Raw genomic sequence first — 21,783 nt, forward strand, 5'->3', positions numbered from 1 at the left:
AAATAATATAATGCACCATTAGTGGTACATGTATCACAGTTTGAGAAACCCTGATCTAGATGAAAATAAAACAAGGCTTAAAAATAGTAATTGTTCCTCAGTGCAGCTAGGCCAAAGCGTAGAAAGCAACTGCGTTATGTTCAGGGCGAAATCTTAATTCGGACTGAGTTAGTTTTGGTTCTCAGTGCATACGTAAGAATCATATTAGATAGATCAGTCTCAAAATGGCGCAGTGCACATAGAAGTTACTATTTTTAGAATACAGAAGAGGATTTTAAGCTGCTAATTTAATCTTTTACGTATTCTTTATATTATATATATATATTCATCATATTATGATGCTGCATATTCATAAAAATTATCCTCAGTTATTACATACACGATATTAACCAACATTTGAAGCTATTACTTCGATTGATCTGTGTTTCATAACTTTTAATATTTTGATTATTACAAGCTTTCACTTATTTCACTCGCGGAGTTTGTCGCTATGGTCAAAAGCTTATCATTGGTTTTCAACTCCTTAACAAACTACTGAATTCAAATTTTGTGCACACTTTACGCATGGCAATACAATGTGATAAAGCAAATTTTTCAAAACTCCATTTAGATTTTTTTAAATTTAATGTTGAAACGAAGTTATTACATAGTTATATATTATTATATATAACAGTCATTACATATGTTATATATATATTTATCAATTAAAAGTTTATTTTTAAAACTTTATTGTAGTACGTAATATTATAACCTTTAAAATTCTAACATCCAAAATGTATTTGTTACAAAAATTTGTAATGAAACTTTCAAAGCTTTTCACTCGTTTTAACTGTAAACTTCAAAATTTTTCACCCTCCTTTAAAACAAGAATGATTAAAAAATATTAATTAGGCATTTTTTAGATATTTTAAACCAGCCTTTTATTTAACTCACTCATGTTGTTGGTCACCAAAACCTCACTATCATTTAAAAAAACTGTAAAGGCTGTTCGCACATTTTTTAGATGATTATCATTACATTTACAGAAATATTTTACCTGAAAAAAATTCTGAAAAAAATGAAGCTTTCCAAAGCTTCGAACAGGTTTGCAAAGCTGTTCCAAAGTTTTCAAAGCTGTTCCAAAGTTTTCAAAGCTTCGAACAGCTTTCCAAAGTTGTTCCAAAGCTTCGAACAGCTTTCTAAAGCTGTTCCAAAGTTTCTAAAGCTTCGAACAGCTTTCCAAAGCTGTTTTAAAGTTTCCAAAGCTGTTCCAAAGTTTTCAAAGCTTCGAACAGCTTTGCAAAGTTTTTCCAAAACCCAAGGAGGGCTGTAGGCGACGTCGGACAATTGGCTTCTTAAAGTCCAAAAGCGCAAAAATCCGTGAATGATACATCAGAAGATTTAGTAGGGATATGAGTGAAGGGTATAGCCTTGATACACGTTTCTTGTTCCATTTTCTTCGGGAAATTAACAGCGAATTTTGACGTGCAGTGCTTGTTTTGTCTTCATGCCGTTCTACTGATTGATGGCACTGTGGGTAAAGAGAGGTTATTTCATATTTGAAAACTGGGTGTAAAATATATTCCTTGTAATATGTGGAGTTGATCTTAACAGTTTCCTGCACTCTCTCTAGTTTTTATTTGTCTTTATATCAAATCCAGCAATAAGGAAAACCCTTTGAAAAACTTTCAGAAACTTTGAACCATGTTCCAAGATTTTTTTCTTCTCTTGATAACAAATGGATCTGTGCTACTGCGGTCATTTAAATACACCCAAGATTCATCTTTTGGGAAAATATTTTTCCATTCTTGTCCGAATAATTATTTAATACTGCAACGCGTTTTGCTTTCGGCGAAATGCAGTGGAGAAAGACGATGCACATTACGTTTTTTCACATTTTTTAAGATTCAAATCAGCATTAATCACTCATTTGACACTGAGCATTTTAATGATTATGCAGCTGTCCTCTGACTTCGCAGATTTTCTTTTAACATTGAAGATCTTACCTTGTAACATTCGAAACATTCCATTTTCTTTTTTGGTTATGTATTTTGAACAATTTTTCTCCTTGAAGCCAACTTATTACAATACTATCTATCTATCTTATCGTCGGAAAGAGGTCAACCATAGCCTTACGCGTATTGCTCCTTTAAAAGTGCTATTTTGCATGAAAACAAAATTGTCAAGTAGCAGTTGATAATTTACACTTTCAAAAATACAGTTGAAGTTAAAAAAATGTTCTCCGAGCATGCGATTTTTTTAATAGCAAAGCGTCTTATTAGACGACTTTGCTATTAAAAATCCATAAGTTTAATTTAATACGTTTAATTAATAATAATTAACTATAAGTTTAATTAATATGCGAATAGCCCTTGTATTCTTTGATAAGCTACGTGGCTATTGTGGATGGCAATGCAATGCGATGCAGCGATTGTTTTCGAATTTTAACATATATTTTTTAAAAAATAATGTTCAAACACACATATCTTCGTCTAATGAACAATTTCGCACATAATGAACTCGCAAGTTTCATGAACACGTTTCTCACATATATTCGTTTCATGAGCAAGGTAAAACTCCCATAACGTTTTTTTTTCACCATCGGATACAGCAGAAAAAAAATCGTTTAAATGAAGTTTATATGAGATTTTAACGCAATTTCTCATTTTATGACAAAATTTCTGTTTTGGACAACGCGGCGTGACAGAATTGCTGAGAGTAAAAGAGTGATTACCTCCTCATTGATATTTTTCAGTTGAGTAATGAGATTGGTAACATTTCATTGAAAAGTTTGAAACTTAAGAAGTTAGAGAGATTTTACAAAATAAGCTTTTATTCAAAATTCTTAAAATCATTAATGAACTAAAAGAAAAAAAAAAGATTTATTATACAGTTTCATGGGAAGAAGAGATTAAATAATTCTCGTTATTAAATTCCTATACAATTTTACATCGCTATTAATAAAAGCGTTGTCACCTAAATAATGAAATCGAATTACATTGTCAAAAGTATAAGCCATTATCTTCATATATTTATCAAGTGCACCCCGCGCTTTTATCAATTCGCTATATAAAATCGTAGATGAATTTTGTAAAGAGAATTATTTAATTTTTTGTTCCCATTGAAACTATATGATAAATTATTTTTCTAATTACGTTCATTAATGATTTTATGAGTTTTAAATAAAAACTTATTTTATTAAAAACTTTCTATTTTTTTACCTTATTTTATTTTCATCTTTTTAGACTCAGTGAAACTTTGTCAATCAAACTGTTCGGTTGAAAATTGTTTTTCAGCAATGAATAATCACTCTCTTTACTTCCAACAATTCTGTTACGTCTAGTAAAAAAAACTCCAGCGATTTATAAATAAAAACTTTTTTCATAAAACTCTTTTCTAAATCTCTTTTTATTAAAGAAATGCGACCACGAAAAAGGGAGGGGGGATAATCGTTCTTTTTATGTTGATTAGAAAGGAACTGAATTTTTTTTAATGTTGTTCTTTTATTCTCGGTTTTTCACCTCCACTTTCTCCTCTTTGGCCAAGATCCAGAGATTTTTTCACTTACTTCATTTAACTTTTTATTGAGTGGTTTCGGACATAATTTCTGTCGAAATGCTTTTAAAAAAAAGACATTGCCCTCTCGAATAAAGTGCTGTCAAATTCCACTTCAGCACTTATCAAGGGATTATTAAAAATTATTGCTGATCTAGGAATCGCCATTATTCTAATATGTAACCCCAAAACTTCTTAGTGTACATAAAAACAATAACACTTCATGAACTAATCAATCTTACTGATCTTTGCATGGAATGAGAAAAAGGTATATTACCTATTATTATTAAATCTGATTTGAAACACAAATAATGTCATTGTATAAGCAAGTTTTTATGGCGTTGAAGTATTTGAAGAAATCTTTGAGGTGGGGAACGATCGGCCATTAAGAAGTTTGGTTTGGCTTATTTGACAAAGCACGTGAATGCTATCAGATTAAGAGAAGGAATGTGTACGTGGAGGAATTTCTAAGGGAAACTGAGTCATATCAACGTTACAAATGGGAAAAGACACGAAAACGTCCATGCAACCATCCCATTGACCCGGAATCAAACCCAGGCTAAACTACCAGTGTTTAGCACTTTACCGCTTGGCCGATGGTAGGTCTTTAGCCGTTTAGATGAACATACGGTTATGGCAGCGACAATATGATTGGATGTTTCCCAATAGACAATCATTGCCTTCAAGAGACAAATTAAAACTTCGAAAGTTCCCTTAGAACACCGGGACAAGATGGAAGGAAGACTTCTTCAGATGGGATTTTGTCTGCAACTGTAAAACTTGACTGCTAGGCAGCTATGTATGGAAACTTACAGGCGTTATTAAAACTTTTCTGTTTCAGAAACCTATGCAAAAAAGACCTTATGAAAAAGACCTAAGTCAATGGTTTATGTCTTGTTGACTTTAATTCAAAGGCAGATCACTTGAATTGGTGGGGAAAGTATGAGAATTCAAAGGTACACTGTGGGATCTGTTTTCGCTTCAGTGACACGTTAAGATTCAGTTTAACATCTGAGATGAGGCTTCACTTTAGGAAAGAGAAAGTAGTCTGCAAATGCAAAATTTAGTGAATTAAGGAGGATGAGAATTGGTCTTTTTACTAGAAACTGCTTGACGAGAATGTAATTAATTGTAAGACGGTGTTTGTTGTGCAGCACAAACCGGTTAACCGACTGAGCTTTTGCAGGCCTAAACCGCTGAATTCTTATTTGAAATCTATTGATTATATGTTTATATAACATGGAGTTTACCTTTTATTCCTCAGGAAAAAAATCTTTCTAAATTCGTTCCTTTCTAATAAAAAAAAATTCAACAACCCAGTCTTTATTCAAAATGCCTGAAATCAACATTCCTTTGGCCGTGGTGAAATATTCAACAGAAGAAGATAGTTGCTGTTGCTGTTTCAGAATCATAACCAAGTTTCATCTCCTGATATTTGTGTAAAACATCAAGATTAATCCTTATTTCATTAAAAGACTTTATTGCTATTCTTTAGTCAGCTTCCATATCCATACGGCAGACTGTCATTAGATTAACTGCACGGAAAATTCTGATTACAAACAGACAATATTTAGAAGAAGAAGGTGGAGATACCATAGCAATAACTATGCAAATTTTCATTTGGCAGGTTTGCTAGCATGAGTTAAATAAATCAGTCCTAAATTTGTTTCGAATACGTTATGCATCTTTATTTAAATTTGATAAAATATTATAATTAAATACAGAAAATTCATGTCGATATTAGGGATATTTTGTAAGTGGTTTTACCTTTTTCTGGCGAGATCAATGAACATTAGCATTAAATCGAATATCGGCAAATCGAGGTTGGATTGTATTTAAGCTCCATAAAGAGGCTTTATGATTCCAGAGCAGAAATTATGATAGAAACTGAGCAGTTTATCATAATATTATCATTATAAACTGCATAATACAATAATAATCAGGCTTATTATCATAGTAAAGAAAGAAAATATAATTAATAGTTGTTTTCTTTTCTCTTTTATTAACATAATAGTAGGACTTAAGCACTCATGTTCCGTCCGACACTCCCTTTGAACTAGATCAATTTCGCTTTCCTTCCATACGTACTTCTGAGCCTTTGGTTTATTCATTTATGCAGAAGAAATAAAACAGATTCTTCCAAATTGCAAAGATGTTTTTATCTATTGTAACCTTATTACAAAGAAATAATAGATTTATAGGAATAAAACGAGTTTTTTTGTTTTGTTTGACTATCATTTTGCCATTATGTCTGAATCCGTTTTCGAAAACATGCAGTGGTTGTGTACTACAGGTTTAAAACATTCAACCTGGCGATCGTGTAGATGCTTACTGCCGTACCGATATGTACGGGTTCTAATCCAGGAGAAGTATGGCTGTTTGTAAGCGTATAGTGTTTGTCTGGTACAGAGGCACTCAAAATACGCAACACCTATACTAGAGAAATACCTCAATCACCTATGGTACTACAGAGGTACACCAGTCAGCTACAACAATACCGCAATCAGCTGGGTACAGCAATACCTCAATCATCTATGGTACAGCAGTATTTCAGTCACTTAGGTAGAGCAATACATCAATCAATTATGATATTACAGATGTATAGCAATACCTCTGTCACCTATTGTATAACAAGACCTCCATCACCTGTGGAAAAACAGAGGTACAGCAATACTTCAATCACCTATAGTACAGCAATATCTCAGTCAGCTGTGATACAGCACTATCGCAATCAGGTACAGCAGTACCTCAATCACCTGAGTACTACAGAGGTACAGTAAGTACCATCTATAGTACAGAAATATCTCAATCACCTAAGGATGATCAATCATCTGCGGTTCAATCACCTAGCAATACCTCAATCACCTATGATATAGCAATATTCAATCACCTATAGTATTACAGAGGTACAGAAATACCTCAATCACCTACGGTACTACAAAGGTTCTATTTGTGCCTGTACTTGTGCATGTATGTGTTTAACGATATATTGTTCATTTCTAAAGCGAATGACATTGGATATCATTTCTTCTAGAAACAAAAGTATTCTTTGCTGTAGGCGAAAAGTACGCTTTTTAAATATGAGAAATAGAGGAGGTAAATAACTGGCAAAAGGGATGCATCAATTGTAGCGCCAATTATGTAGAGAAATGGAAATGAGAATAATCAGAATTATGAGATATGTTTTTTTTAACTTTGGAAAGAAAACCTGAACTAGAATTGGAATCATTATTCGCATTAGGTTAGAATTTCAAATTGGAGTGCTACTTCCTTGTATATTCTGCAATTTTATATATATGTTGAATAATATTCAACATATATATAAAATATATATATCTGCATATTTATGTTGAATTTTGTATTTAACAGGGTCCAAATGAGAAAACTGAGATATTCTAACTAAATGTCAACTTATTATCAGAATTATTTTTGGCAATAAAAATTCTTTTCTATCAGTATAAATTGAATTTATGAGCAATGATAAGCAATCCCTCGCACGCAATTTAGAAATTTATGCAGACCAAGTTTCCAATTTCATGCACTGAGTTCATATTGGGTTTGATTCATAGGCTGGCTGTATGAGAATTTTAGGACTTCTTCATATGTCAAAAGATACGATAACATTTTGCACATCGGCCGCTTTTCAAAAAGCCTTCAAAGAAAGTTCACCAGCATATAGACACCCATAAACTTACGTAGATCTGTTTCGAGCTTGTCAGAAACAATCTCCATAAAGGTGCTGAAACCGTTATTTTAAGATGTTACCACGCAAATAGAATTTTTACCTTCTTTGCTTCAGAATGGCAAATTTGAAATGTTATTGCATATTGGTGACTGCACCTTTATGAAGTTTGCTTTTATGAAGTTGGTGAAGCTAGAAAATGATGTGCATAAGGATGCTGCATTCTGTCTTTCAACCAATGGATGGCTTGCATAAAACTGTGGATACCTTTATGATGGAGCTCTATTATGAAAGTACCTCGATAATTTCATGGTTTTCTACGCGTAAAATGGAAACAAGTCCTTCACAAAGATATCTCTTTACTTGGGCAGGTAGCTACGCAAGCTTTATTGCAATTAATTAATTATCACTAAACTAGCGCAATAAGAACATTTTAATATAGGTGTGGCTGTTTTGGAAGCTAACATATTTAAGAAGTTGAACGATGTACTTTCTAAATTATCTTAAAAGAAATTGAAGGAAAAAATATTTACATTCTCATAGTTTTGTTTCTAACAGCTGTCGATTGTCTCATGCTCAGTTTTGCGTGAAAACATGTAGAATGTTCTGCGGTCATTGTCACTGAGATAAGAGGCGGTAACGAACTATTTCTTGTTATCCTATTTTTTCCCTCTAAAAACAGCATTTTGGGAAGATAAAACTATATTTTTATTGTTATTGCAAAATTGTTTAATAAACGTAGGTGTTTGATACATTAATTTAAAATTTTAGCTGTGTTGTGCAGAGAAATACAAATTTGCAGTACCGAAAGTGTGTAAATATATAATAATGATAAATATAAATACGGTTTTGTAATCATTAGCTGATCCCAGAATTTTGCAAAAAAAACATTGATTTAAAGACATTTATGAAGTATATATAAAAAAATATAAAAGAAAAAATTTCTTCATAAATTATTACTGTATTTTCTTTTCTGTGTATTAGATTTGTAAGCTAACCATAGCATATTTTTTTACAGCGTTGTAATTTAATGTACACATTTTTTCGTGTCTTTTATATCTTGTAATAATTGAAATTCTTTTTCTTGAGCGATATTAGTGTTATTATTTATGTATGTTCTGAAAAATACTTAGTATACGAAATTTAAAATTTATTTTAAACATTTTTTGTTCGCAAAATTTTTAACTTAAAAAAAATATATTTGGCTCGTCAGTTGTTTTCAGATCGAGCATTCGGTCCGCATGGAATTTGAATTTGAGACCACAGACCTAATTAGAACCGTTTCACTTTACTGAGCGAATTTACTCCTGTTTCGGAAAAGGAGTTGTAGCTCTTTTATACTTCACTGACAGCTTTTGTTGGAAGCGTACCGAGGTTTACTATTCGTTCACGAACTTATTGGGGAAAAAAAAAGAACGTTTCTCTTCCCGCATTTTCCCAACTTTTTTAAAAAAAAAATCTAGAATAAAGAGTTTTAGGAAATCGCAAAACTATTATTCAAAGAAATCACCTCAGGAAGTTACCGTTTTAACTGTGTCAGTTCTTCCGATCCCACTCTTCGTTCGATTCTTTTAACTCTTCGCTACAATCTCGCTGACCGGTCCCGATCTCACTGTTCGTAGGATTCATTCCGCTCTTCTCTTCATCATAGCTAATCGTTCTTCATCCAACAATCATTCCGGATCTCTTTCATCAAGGTTATTCTTCGTGAGTCATAAAAAGATGGCCCTCCAGTCGGCAAGCGATAAGTCGCTGAACACTGGTAGTTCAGTTCGGAGTTCGAATCCCGACGAAGAGGCTGGTGCATGGGCATTTTCGTGGTTTTTCTCATCTGTAATGTGTATACGAGCCAGTTTCCGTTAAAACGTCTTCCACGAAGGCATTCCTCTTCTTATGCAGATAGCCCTCGTAAGCTTTGCCATAATTAAAATTTACCAAACCAAAACATGTAAAAGAACAGATTCATTTCAATGAGCGAAGGAAGCATTCTGATCAGATCCCATAGAGGTTTTGTCCACTTCTAGATTAAACCTGTCCCTTGGCTACATCTATCTGTAACTAGGCAAATTTCATAACTTATTTTGAGTTCCTTTGGCGAATTTATCTTTTATTTAAGAAATTTACTTTTGTTCAAAAAATTCGTTTGTAATATTTTGATCATATTAACCAGATTGTTGGTCAGAGCTATGTATTTTCCATGTTTTCGTATAGAAACGCGTAGCACTCGGACAAATCAATAACAATATCCGAATGACAGTATTAACCGGCGTCTACTGTAGCATTTCTGGAAACTAAATTTACTCAGTTTCCTACTTAATGATTTCCGTGCTGTATTATTGGAGTTGCAGATTATTCCTTTTACGTACACTGTCCTAAAAATAATCGCCTTGGAAATTATAACGAAGATAAGTTTTTTTGAAGAGCAAACACGCACAGTAGCACGCAGCGTTTACTTCGTCAAACGCATTCGTTATGCCTTTTATCGTGCATTTATACAGTTCTTTCCTAACTAATCATCTTGGCATAATGCCAAGCCTATTTATTTCGCTCTTATTAACTGACACGATAAGAGTTGAATAAAATGGGATACCTATTCTGAATTTGTCACTGAATTACATTCTTTTCGCTTGCTTCCCATCTCATAAATATTAGTATTTGTTTACTTACTTTTTTTTAGTGAATTAAATAATTTTAAGTTTTACGAAACATTAAACTGGCCGCATAAATTATATAGCAATCACTAATCGTTTTATTTTGATCATGAATTCGAATGGTTATTTGCAAAACTCTATGCAAACGTTTGTCTGAATGAAATTTCTCGAAATGTTGTCATACTTACGACTTTTTAAAGCTTTCTTAAAGTTGATCACTTAAATTTTCGTATTTTTATTTGAAACCGATTCCGGAATTTTCTGTTACACTACGACACAAAAAACTACAGTTACGGTTGGAATTCAATTGGAAATTTGCTGTGCGATCAGCTATAGCTTAAAGTTGAGTACTGTGGATTCAGTAACTTTCATCGAGATTCTTTAGGTACACTTTTGGGTTCGAAGATCTTGGTTTTTAAATTTTTATTTACTTATCATTTCGAATAGTTCGAATTTTATTTAATATCCCAAAAGGTACGTTAATCCCGAATGGGATATTAGTCTCGAAATGGCATTTTGCGCCGAAGTACTTAAATGCCTTGTATCACTTTTCATATTGTTGCTAGCAAACATTATCACCCTCTATGATATTTAAATAAATAATGAAGAATCTGAATGAATGTATGCACGTTTCTCGCAGTGCGAAAGAAAAACAGCTGGACTTCGAGACATCTAATTGTGAATAACGCTTTCCTTCACCAGAACATGTAAGCCCTAATTTCGAGTTTTTTTTATTATCTATTTCATATTTTGTAAAACATTAAGGAATGTTTCATTAACAAATTCAGTGATTTCAAAGCGAACACTGGCAACACTGTATGGAATAAAATATTTTGATCTCCAACGCGGGAGACCATCTGTCGGAAATTCGGAAGATGTGTTATTTTTAAATATTTTATGATACTGCTGTTGAATTTAATTTTATGGTTTAATTGCGAAGCACACAATATTTAATAAATAAAAGTAACTCACAAAACCTTAAAAAAAAAACGCTCCTTTGGGCGTAATATAAAATCTGAAAGCTTTGAGTTCTTTTTTTTTTTTTTTTTTTTTTTTTTTTTAGAGGCTTTGGCCCCGAGGGACTATTTTTTCGTTTTGCGATTTTGCGTGAATCACTCTGAATGTCTGTTTCACTTTTCAAACTGTTGTTTTAAATTGATAATATTATCGCCCTGTTTTATATTTGAAGAAATTAAATAATGAAGCATCTGCATAAATGTATGTATGTTTCTCACATTGTGATAAAACAACGGTACCTAGAGCTATCCAATTTTGAATGACGTAATCCTACTCCGAACATCGGGATCTGGAAGCCCAAATTTCCCATTTGGAATTTGTTTTATTATCGATTCCTTATTTTGTAAAACTTTAACGAATTTTTGATTAACAAACTCAAGGATTTCAAAGGGAGCAATGTCAACGCTGTACAGAAAAAAAACATTTTTATCTCCAGCGCGTGAGACTGTGTATCGGAAATTCTAAAAATATGCTCAATATAAAATTATTTTGCGACATTGCTCTTGAACTGAATTTTGTGGTTTAAGTAAGAAGAACATGATATTTAGTAAATAAAGGTAACACACAAAATGTTAAAAAAACGCCCCTTTGGACGTAATTTAAAATCTGGAACCTTTCAGATTTTCTTTTTCTTTATTATTTAATCTGTTTTTCTTTGTCTTTACTATTTAATCTGATTTTGTTTATATATATATACATATATATATATTCACAGATTTTCTATTTGGTCTAGGTAAAGGTAACAATGAAATATTCTTTAAAAGTAATCATTCTCGTAAATACAACTGCAAGTGTCTGCATGAAGTTTTTGGACCAGTGTTTTAAAATTCATTGACAGTATTGCTTTGTCAGTATTATTAATAGCTATTTCTGTAGTCGTCTTCATTAGGCAGTTCATTTCAAAATATCTTACCGCAGGAGATAAGGAAATCGACGTTCGAGGTGCCAGCAGATGGAACATTTAACTAGTGAGCAATATACGCAGAAAATTTAACAACGCGATTTACCAGGAATATTTAACTAGTTTCGACAACTGTGAGGGATGTACAGTCGATCATTCAAGCCAGCACGGTAACCCTCCGTAATGGACACGGCTCGAGAAAATGCTGTAGTAATACTGACAAAGCAGCAACGACAATGCATTTTAATAAAAGACTTACTCGAAATGTTTATGCAAATACTTGTAATTGTGTATATGACAAAGACGACTTTTTAAAGAGTATTTCATTTTTACCTTTACATAGACCAAATAGAAAAATTTGTGGAAAAAAATATTTCAGTAAGTATATATTTTAATATAAAATGTTTATTTATATCGAAGTATATTTTTATTTAGCTGTCGACTGTTTGTTATTAGGTTTTAAATGAATATCACTATACCTTATTCTTACTTCCTAAGACTTGATAATTTATCATAAGAATACTTTTTTTTAAACTTATACTGCTTATGGGAGATGATTTTTCACTCAGGTTTTCTATTAATGCAAGTAATTCGGTAATTACAAGGTTTTACCGAAAAAAAGACAAAATTTACTATTCCTAAAAAGTGGGATATTCCCAGTGTTATGCGAGTACTTAATTTTCATTTTCTCCCAATAATGCTTGGGACTAATTTAATATGTAGCATAAATATACTTATCTTTCAGAAATCCTAATTGCAAGTTAGTTAAAGTTAGTAGAATGAGTATGACATGTATCCGAAGCTTTGATTGTACAATAAAATGTTTCCTGAATTTTGTGTGTGTGCTGATAAAGCTAGATAAAGTGAACTTCAGGTTTATGTGACTATTTAATTATGTGAGTATTAAGGTTATGTAAGTATTTAATTTGCATTTTCTCCCAATAGCGCTTGGGACTAATTTAATAATATGTAGCATAAATATACTTATCTTTCAGAAATCCTAATTGCAAGTTAGTTAAAGTTAGTAGAATGAGTATGACATGTATCCGAAGCTTTGATTGTACAATAAAATGTTTCCTGAATTTTGTGTGTGTGCTGATAAAGCTAGATAAAGTGAACTTCAGGTTTATGTGACTATTTAATTATGTGAGTATTAAGGTTATGTAAGTATTTAATTTGCATTTTCTCCCAATAGCGCTTGGGACTAATTTAATAATATGTAGCATAAATACGCTTATCTTTCAGAAATCCTAATCAAAAGTTAGTAGAATCAGTATGAAATGTATCCAAAGTGTTGATTGTACAACAAAATGTTTCCTGAATTTTGTGTGTGTACTGATAAGACTAGATAAAGTGAACTTCGGTTTTCCCATAGCAAGTCTGAAGCCGACAAGACCCATTTCTGAGTAAATATAATTGGTTTCTATAGCACATTTTCTAAAACTTGTTAGGAAATCTGCTAAATAACTAATTCAGCAAAGTTCTATCCTCATTTGCTTTAAAACAGTAAATATTCTACTCATAAATATGCTTATTTCGTATTTAGTTCTGAATATTATGTTAAGGAAATAGTTTTAAGATAGGTATTCTGAATCGGTTAAAATGAAGTATACGTAGGAAACTATGAAGTAAACGTTTAAAAAAAGAAATCATATTACATCGAAAATTAAATTAAGGTCATGCGCATTGTGGGAAAGCATACAAAATGTGTTAAAATTTAAGTGTACGTAGGAAACTATAAAGGGAAGAGCAAAAAAGTAAAATAATTACATCTAAAATTTTAAAAAGTTCATCAAGGCATGAGAACGGTGAGAAAAATATAACAAATATGTTAAAATTAAGAGTGCGTAGGAAACTAGAAAGCTAAAAAGTTAAAAATAATGTTTAAAATTTATTAAAGATCATGTATACGGTCAGAAAATGTAATAAATAAGTTTAAAATTAGAATGTGTTGAAAATTAGAAACGGTAAAAATTATGGAAAAAATTAGAAATTACATCTAAAATTAAATAATGCAATAATTTTTTTCCCGAACAGCGAGTTGTAGCTGTTTATAGGGATTGGTCACAATATAACAAATGAGTTAAAAGGCATTTACATCTTGCAACCATTTTTTTATCTCCTTTTCCGATATTTGTCTTGAGAGGCATGATATAACTCATCGAAACCTCCACAACTTGCGACTTGTTCCGGATCTTGAAACCTTTCCTTCATTACAATAGGTGTATGGTGTATTTAATTATGGCAAAGCACACTGGGGCTATCTGCCTAAGGGGAGGGATGCCTTCATTACAATAGGAAATATCATTATTAGATACTGTATTACGAATCAGTATGATCACGGCAACGTGTTATTTAGAGTTTTCTTTAAATAAAATTAAATATTACGTAAATACTTTAATTCCTCCGTTAAAATATATATTGGATATAATAAACCACACAGTATTACATATATAAACTGGCCACACATAAAACCTCCTTCAGTGACATCATCTTATCAACTAAAATAAAGAATCATAAAACATTCCTCCTTATCGACTAGCTGAGCCTCCGCGTCCGGGCTCATCCGGGAATACTTTATATACTTTCCCTTTTAAAGGGCGACTGGGGTTTTTTAAGGGACCCAATCGCCAAATCCTGGGTGTGAAGAATCACCAACTCTTACCCTTGTAGTTCGGGCGCCACTTATAGAGCTATTAGCATTTTGTGGAAGAAGGAGACTTGAAAAATGAGCAACGCCTTCACCGGGAATCGAACCACGGGCCTCTAGAATACGCGCCCAGCGTGTACACCACCACTCCACGAAGGCACGCTAAGAAGGCGGGAGAAATACCTTATAAGGTTACAATGAAGTGGAACGTAAATAATAGATATAAGTTAAATTTACATGTTCGGAATGTTTATTCAGGATGAGAACAACTTTAACGAACGGGTTCCTTAGCGGAGAATGCGCATAAAATAGGTTTTAAAAAATAAATTCGAGGGAAAATAAAATCGATTAAATGCAGATATAAACTGAATAGATTGAATAAAGATACATGGAATCTCGGGGATCTAGGAAAGCTAAAGAGAATCTGAACTTTATTAATAAACTAGCTCTCCTAGGAATGAAATATATTCAATAGCGGAAGAGAATATTTTTAAAATTTTCGGAACTAACTGAAAGTCTGGAGGGATACTTGAGGAGGAAATATGCGAGGAAATACGGTAGTCTCAAATGAGTTATGCCTAATATAAATACATTTATCGAATGTCTCAGACCGCCTGTTATTGGAAGCATCGTTTGTCTTCTTTTTCCCTTCAGGCCATTAAATATTTATTATTACACATAATATACCATAAAGATCTTCTGTTTAGTGTTTATGTGTATCAGTGTGATCAATAGGTTGGTAACTAAGGGAGAAAAAACCATTAAACGTAACATTAATCGACTCATTCCTAGCTAACACTGTAACAGTTTGCTTAAAATAGCAAATCATACTGAAACTAGGTCTCTCATGTTATAAGTCAAACAGAGAAGCAAGAAAAAGGCGAAGCGCAGATAGTTCTTCTGTATTGAAATTTGTAGTACATGACATTAACAGCATTTTTTATCGGTTAAAATGGTGCTGCAAATTATTAGAGGTTCAGGCAACAGTAATCAGTGTTACTTTTTGTGAATTTGCTGTAATAGTTTCGTAGGTTTTACTACAAAACCTTCTTCTTTTAGCTGCACGAGTGAAAATGAGCGAAGACAAGCTTGTGGTGATGCCAAAAAAGACAACAGAGTAGAAAATTCGAGGAAGTATGTAGATGAACAAGAAGATTCTGTAATAAAATCTTCGCAACTAGTATTACAAATTCATAAAAGTTAACACTGATTAATTTGTTTGAACGTCTAAAAATTATTATTCGGGTGTATTATTCTTACTTTCATGCTGTAAGTGTTCATAAAAATTATCATTTGGACATTATCTACAAGGAATGGATACAAAATAATGGCAACGCGTTGATAATTCTGAACTTTATTACTGTATTTACAAACATTTACAATATAACTGGCTGTTGTATCTACATCTTCTGCCAAATTACTGCAAAGCTGAATTGGATCAGTTAATTAAGACAAAGAAATTAGAGGACTATCTGTCTATGAGAGGGAATGCTTTCGTGAAGGATCTTCTAAGGGGGACCGGTTCGTTTTCACATTACACATGAGAAAAAAGACAAAAGCTCCCATGTAGCTGCGAGATAAACTCGAGTCTAACTATGAGTGTTCAGCGATCTCACCGGTCAAGATCAGGCTACTCATCAGAAAATTCATTAAATTTCCAAAAACGTTTAGATTGTATTGAACATCCAATGCATATCTAATATGTGAATAATATCGGTTTTTTTCTGTTTCAAATCTGGATATTAATATTAAGAGTAATTAGGTTTGAAGTAGGAGACATGAAAGAGACGCAATTCCCTCGCCTGGACTCGAACCTGGACCTCTCGAATACGCGACGAGTGTGCTACCGTTACACCACGAAGGCATGCAGAAAGGAGGGAGAAAATAATTTATATATAGATTATCCAAAAGCTGCACTTCCCACCCTTCCTTTAAAAAGTCGATTAATACCTATCAGAAATTATTGGGATATCTTATATTATTGAATATTTATAATATCTAAGTACAGTATTTAATCGACATCCATTGGACAGATTCTGAATATTCAGTGGCCCGCTGGGATATCCTGAAAATTTTAAGAAGTATCAAGACTTGTGTTCCTCTTTACTTGCTTTGGAAACATGAACTGTCCTGACTCGGAACAGGGAGCTTACTCAAGCTATGTTCAATAAATTGTGAAGTAGACAATACACTCAGGAAGGGTATACGAAACCCTTTATTTTTCTATCTTTACAGAGCTTTCCGGAACTTCGGAAAACAGAGACCAACCACTTGTGGTCTGAACGTAAGAATATAAAAATACTAACTAAAACTATAACTAAAACTAACTCTGGATTAATATACAAGTGCCTAACTTTAAGATTGGCCGTTATTTAACAAAATCCGTATGTAGTACAGAGAGCTGCTAAAACTACGATACGTTTAAAATTATCAAGAGGATTAAACCTCTGGCCTTGAAGGCAACCAGCAAACGAGTAAAACTACTATGGCAAGCGGCATGCTTCTAATAGCTCCTTCCTCTCTCTTGCTTGGCAAAAAGCCACAACTTAAGTACTTGGCGTTAGCAAGACAAATTTGCATAAATAAGTTAAAGCTTTTAATTCTGGCCGGAAGTAGAAAATAAGAAGTGATAGTAAAGATTTAAAATAAAATAAACGTTAGTAAAACTTAGGATCCTTACAGAAGTATAATAACAATTTTGATTTTTCCTTTTTTCTTAATCAGAAATAAAACCGACAATAAGTATGTAAAAATAGTATACAAGTAGATGCGTTACACTTATGATTTTGCAGCGAAACTAGAATATATAATGCTTTTAGAAGTATTTTTTATTAAGAACAGTCACAGAGTAAATGATTATAAAACTTGAGGTTATAAAAATATACCAGATTATTACTAAAACGGACAGTATTTAAAAAGGTCACTAAGCCCACTTGCGGCCGAATAGTAAATTCGTTGAACACTAGCAGTTTGACTTGGATTCCATTTCAGGCAGATGGGCTGACTGCATGGACATTCTCGGGGTTTTCCTCAAGCATAAAAAAATGGATGCAGGGCCCAATTGTCCTTAGAAAGTCCTCCACCGCCCATCCGGTATAGTGGTTAGCGTCGTTTACTGCCGTTCCGAAAACCCCGGGTTCGAATCCCGAAGAAGGCATGGAGGCTTGTAAATGTATAGTGTCCGTGCGGCGTGAAGGCACTCTAAACATTCGACGAAGAGTGGTAGAAGAAGAGTGGAGGGAGAGCCTCGGACCCGTGCCCCCCCCGGGGTTCTCTCCATCAAAATTGGGGGGCGGAACTGAGCTAAATTGCATTGCCACTGGTACTGTGTTCAAGGCTGTTGGCAACGACAGACACTCCTTGCCGCGAGGATTTTCGTTGGCTCGGGCTGACTATAGGTCAGACAAGTGAGCATATAACACCAACAACAGAAAATCCTCTACGAAGGCATTCTTCCTCTTAGGCTGATGGTCTTCGAGTGATTTGCCATAATCAAATAAACCAAACCAAATATGGTTCATTTTATTGAGCTAAAATGAATGAATTGCTGCATTTTAAAAGATAGATATAAAGTCTTGTGCTGTATTTATCGATAATAACTTTCCTTTTGTCAAGGCAGAATTTTAATTGCATGATAAAACCGAAAACATTTTCGGGTTTAAGAAAAAACGATCCTTTTTCACAATTGTTAACATTAACAGACTTTGGAAGGAAAAGATATTGTAGATATCTGATTTACCACATATAATGGACTCAACGTGAACTCTGTCTTGTGTCATAAGCTGCAATTCCCATATATCAGTTTGCTGTTTCTGATGTTATTCTTACACTTTATCTTTATTTCGATAAGATATATGTGACAGAATGGATTTCTATTTAGGAGAAACTCATTTTTCGAGGGGAATTACTTTGATGCTTTCGGCGTAAGTACTTTTTGATTAATTCTGGTTTTTCTCTATCACATGAAGCATAAAAAGACAGCGTGGAATAAAATGAATTTATGGTTATTTTGCTATAAGCAGAAAAACCTTTATTTATTTTTTATACATATATATATATCTGAAAGTTATCGTTATTTTTAAGTGTTATCATTTTTAAGTATCATCGTAAGCATTGTAGCACTTTTAAATATCATCGTAAGCATTATATCATTTTTAAGTATCATCATAAGCATTACATCATTTTTAAGTATCATCATATACATTATATCATTTTTAAGTATCATCATAAGCATTATATCATTTTTTAGTATCATCATATGCATTATATCATTTTTAAGTATCATCATAAACATTATATCATTTTTAAACATTATCATAATCGTTATTTTTAAGTATTATCATTTTTAAACGTTATCATAATCGTTATTTTTAAGTATTATCATTTTTAAACATTATCATAATCGTTATTTTTAAGTATTATCATTTTTAAACATTATCATAATCGTTATTTTTAAGTATTATCATTTTTAAACATTATCATAATCGTTATTTTTAAATATCATCACATTATCACTTTACTGTTGGCTATATTAAATACAGATGAGCTTTTATGCATATATATACGTGATATAGCTGAAATATACTTTGAAATCCATGAAAGAATTGCTGAAATTAGTTACTTATTTTGTTCTTATATTTCGAAACATTTTATTCTTATTATTCTTTTTATTTATATTTCGTTCTAAAAAGTACTTTCTTAATGGGACTCATACACCTTAAAACCCTTGAGATCTTCGAATATGTGATTGTTGCAAGAATTGGAATATTTTATTTATTTTAAAAGCAATTACGACTTCCAACGTTTTACAGAACTGACTACACAATATAGCTGCTTTGGGAACTAGTAACCAGAAAGTTTGTGTTTCTACAAATATTTTTATAATTTATTCTGATTTGTGACAAAAATTTTTATGCGTTCACGTCATGTTTCCACCTCGCGCGCACAGTTTAAAACATTCTATCGTATAATTTAATTCCATATTTAATATATAGCTTTCATAACATTTGAAAACTATTGTGAACCAAAAAAACCTAAGAATTTCGTGTTCAATTTTTATTTTATTTGGAGTTGAGTTTATAAAATGTATTTTATTAAAAAAAATCTGTAATGCTTTCGTGCATAAAATTTTTTAATATTAAAATATTCATCAGATTTTTGGTTCAATTAGAAGCTAGTACCCATATAAAAAATTCCATCAAATTTAAAGTATGTACCATTAGCCATTTTTAAAATATCATGCGCGCAAGGGGAAAACATGACATAAACGCATAAAACTTTTTGTAACAAATCAGATTAAATTATAAAAATATTTGTGACAACACAAACTTTCTGATTACTAGTTCCCAAAGCACCTATATTACATAGTCAGCTGTAAAATGTTGGAAGTAATTGTTTTTAAAATAAATAAAATATTCCAATTCTTACAGTGGTCATATATTCGAAGATCTTAAAGGTTTTAAAGTGTGAGTCTCCTTAATAAATTACGTTCTTAAAACGTTGCACTTAATGAGCTGCGTTTGTAAAGAAAATTTTGTATATAGAAAGTTCGTGAAGAATTATCGTAATCCTTGCAGTTAGTGGTATAACTCGTCACCAAGTTTAACAAACATGTGGCAGATTTCGTAATTCGAAACCTAGCCAGAGCACAGTTGAATTTTTCTGTATCCTGCTTAAATAAAAAGACCCTTTTGATCTCTACATCCTTAATAACGAAATGTTATTAAAATATTCATAATGTTAAAAGTAAAAAAAATTATATTTTAATTAACTTACATCATTAATTTCAATTAAATGTGTCACCAAACGAAAAAATAGTAGCCGATCACTGCCTGAAAGGATCGCTGTTTCAAATTTTAGTTGAACTTTTGTAATCCAGTTTTTCAATAATCTGCAGTCTCTCGCTTTGCATGTTTTAAAGATTTTCTTCGGCTTTACGATATTTTCTTTATTTATTAAACTGTAATGCATAAAAAGGTCTGAAACTATACAATATATAACTCTACCATTGTTGAGGGAAAACTAAAATCTATAACCAAAATGCCATTACTTATTTATTGAATTTTGACGCGTAAAAAAGCATGAAATTATGTAACTTACTAGTCTACTAAAGTTAAAAGAAAACTAAAATCTGTAACAAAAGTGCTATTATTTATTTATTAAACTGCGACGCATAAAAAATAATCAAACTATGCAACATGTTAGTCTACTGGAGTTAAGAGAAAACTAGAATGTATAACCAAAGTACCATTATTTATTTGTTAAATTGCGCCGCATAAAAAAGAATGAAACTATGCAGCATATTAGTCTACCGGAGAACTAAAGCAAACTAAAATGTGTAACCAAAATGTCATTATTTACTTATTAAACTGCGCCGCATAAAAAAATGAAACCATGCAATATATTAGTCTACCGGTGTTAAGGGAAAATTAAAACCTATAACCAATGTTCCATTATTTTATTTACTATTATACTGCGGCGCGTAAAAAAGCATAAAACTATACAACATATTAGTCTACCGGAGTTAAGCGAAACTAAAATCTTTAACCAAAATGCCATTATTTATTTATAAAACTGCGACGAATAAAAAAGAATAAAACTATGCAACATATTAGTGTACCGAAGTTAAGACAAAACTAAAATCTATAACCAAAATGCTAAACTTCTAATCGTTGTTTGTTAGAAGGAAAAAAATTAATGTTCAGAAATTGTATTAATTTTTTAATTACATTGGCACTTATGTAATATTTGGAAAATTAACATCGAATAAAAGTATCAATCGTAAATTACTTAGAAATCAAAATAAAATTTACAAAGCTTGGAACACTTATCTGTTACATTCGGGTGAAACCGAAACTTCATGAAATTTCCAAAATAATTTTTGGGTGAAGACTTCGCTCGTGAAAGTACTAATTAAAAACCTCGATAAGAGCATCTCGAGGTCTTGGAGTCGTAAACACTGGGTTATTCTCAAACAAATAAATTATTCGGACGCCGCACTGGGTTGCCATTTTGTAGCCAAACCTTCACAAATATAAACGTTGTTTGCTTCCTAAATATATTATTCTTCTCCTTTAAAATTAACATTACACTGAAGGTATGTGTGTTGATAACTGAGAACTTTATTGCTAAAATGCATTTATATTTTATTATTCACATTATGAAAGGAAGAATTACCAGTCGTGTAAATGCCTGAAGTCCCCCCCCCCCAAAAAAGGCAAAATATCTACAGAGCTCCCGTTCTATCGTTGATACTTATCCTTCACTTGTCTGTCCTCTTCAACATCTTGTACAACGTTGTTTTTCCTTATATATTTTGTCATACTGTTCTTCTAAAAATCGTTTTCTT

The 21,783-nt window shown here is 32.1% G+C and overlaps 2 protein-coding genes across 3 annotated transcripts in view; one reads left to right on the top strand and one right to left on the bottom strand.

The window, feature by feature from the left end:
• Positions 1-21,783, top strand: part of LOC118196057 (uncharacterized) — a 143,286-nt gene that overhangs the window by 23,694 nt on the left and 97,809 nt on the right. Inside the window, exon 1 of one of the 2 annotated variants that reach the window (XM_085821539.1) lies at positions 18,221-18,358. The exons of the other annotated variant lie outside the window; for it this stretch is intronic. The gene's annotated coding sequence lies outside the window, so the exon portion shown is untranslated. Of the gene's footprint in view, positions 1-18,220; positions 18,359-21,783 lie in introns of those variants that run through there. 2 annotated transcript variants of the gene reach the window in all.
• LOC118186052 (uncharacterized) overlaps positions 1-21,783 on the bottom strand; it is an 81,545-nt gene that overhangs the window by 16,720 nt on the left and 43,042 nt on the right. The window lies entirely within an intron of this gene.

Source organism: Stegodyphus dumicola, chromosome 8 (assembly GCF_044657685.1).
Source record: "Stegodyphus dumicola isolate Sdum_Otavi_A_Nest chromosome 8, ASM4465768v1".
Classification (NCBI taxonomy): domain Eukaryota; kingdom Metazoa; phylum Arthropoda; class Arachnida; order Araneae; family Eresidae; genus Stegodyphus; species Stegodyphus dumicola.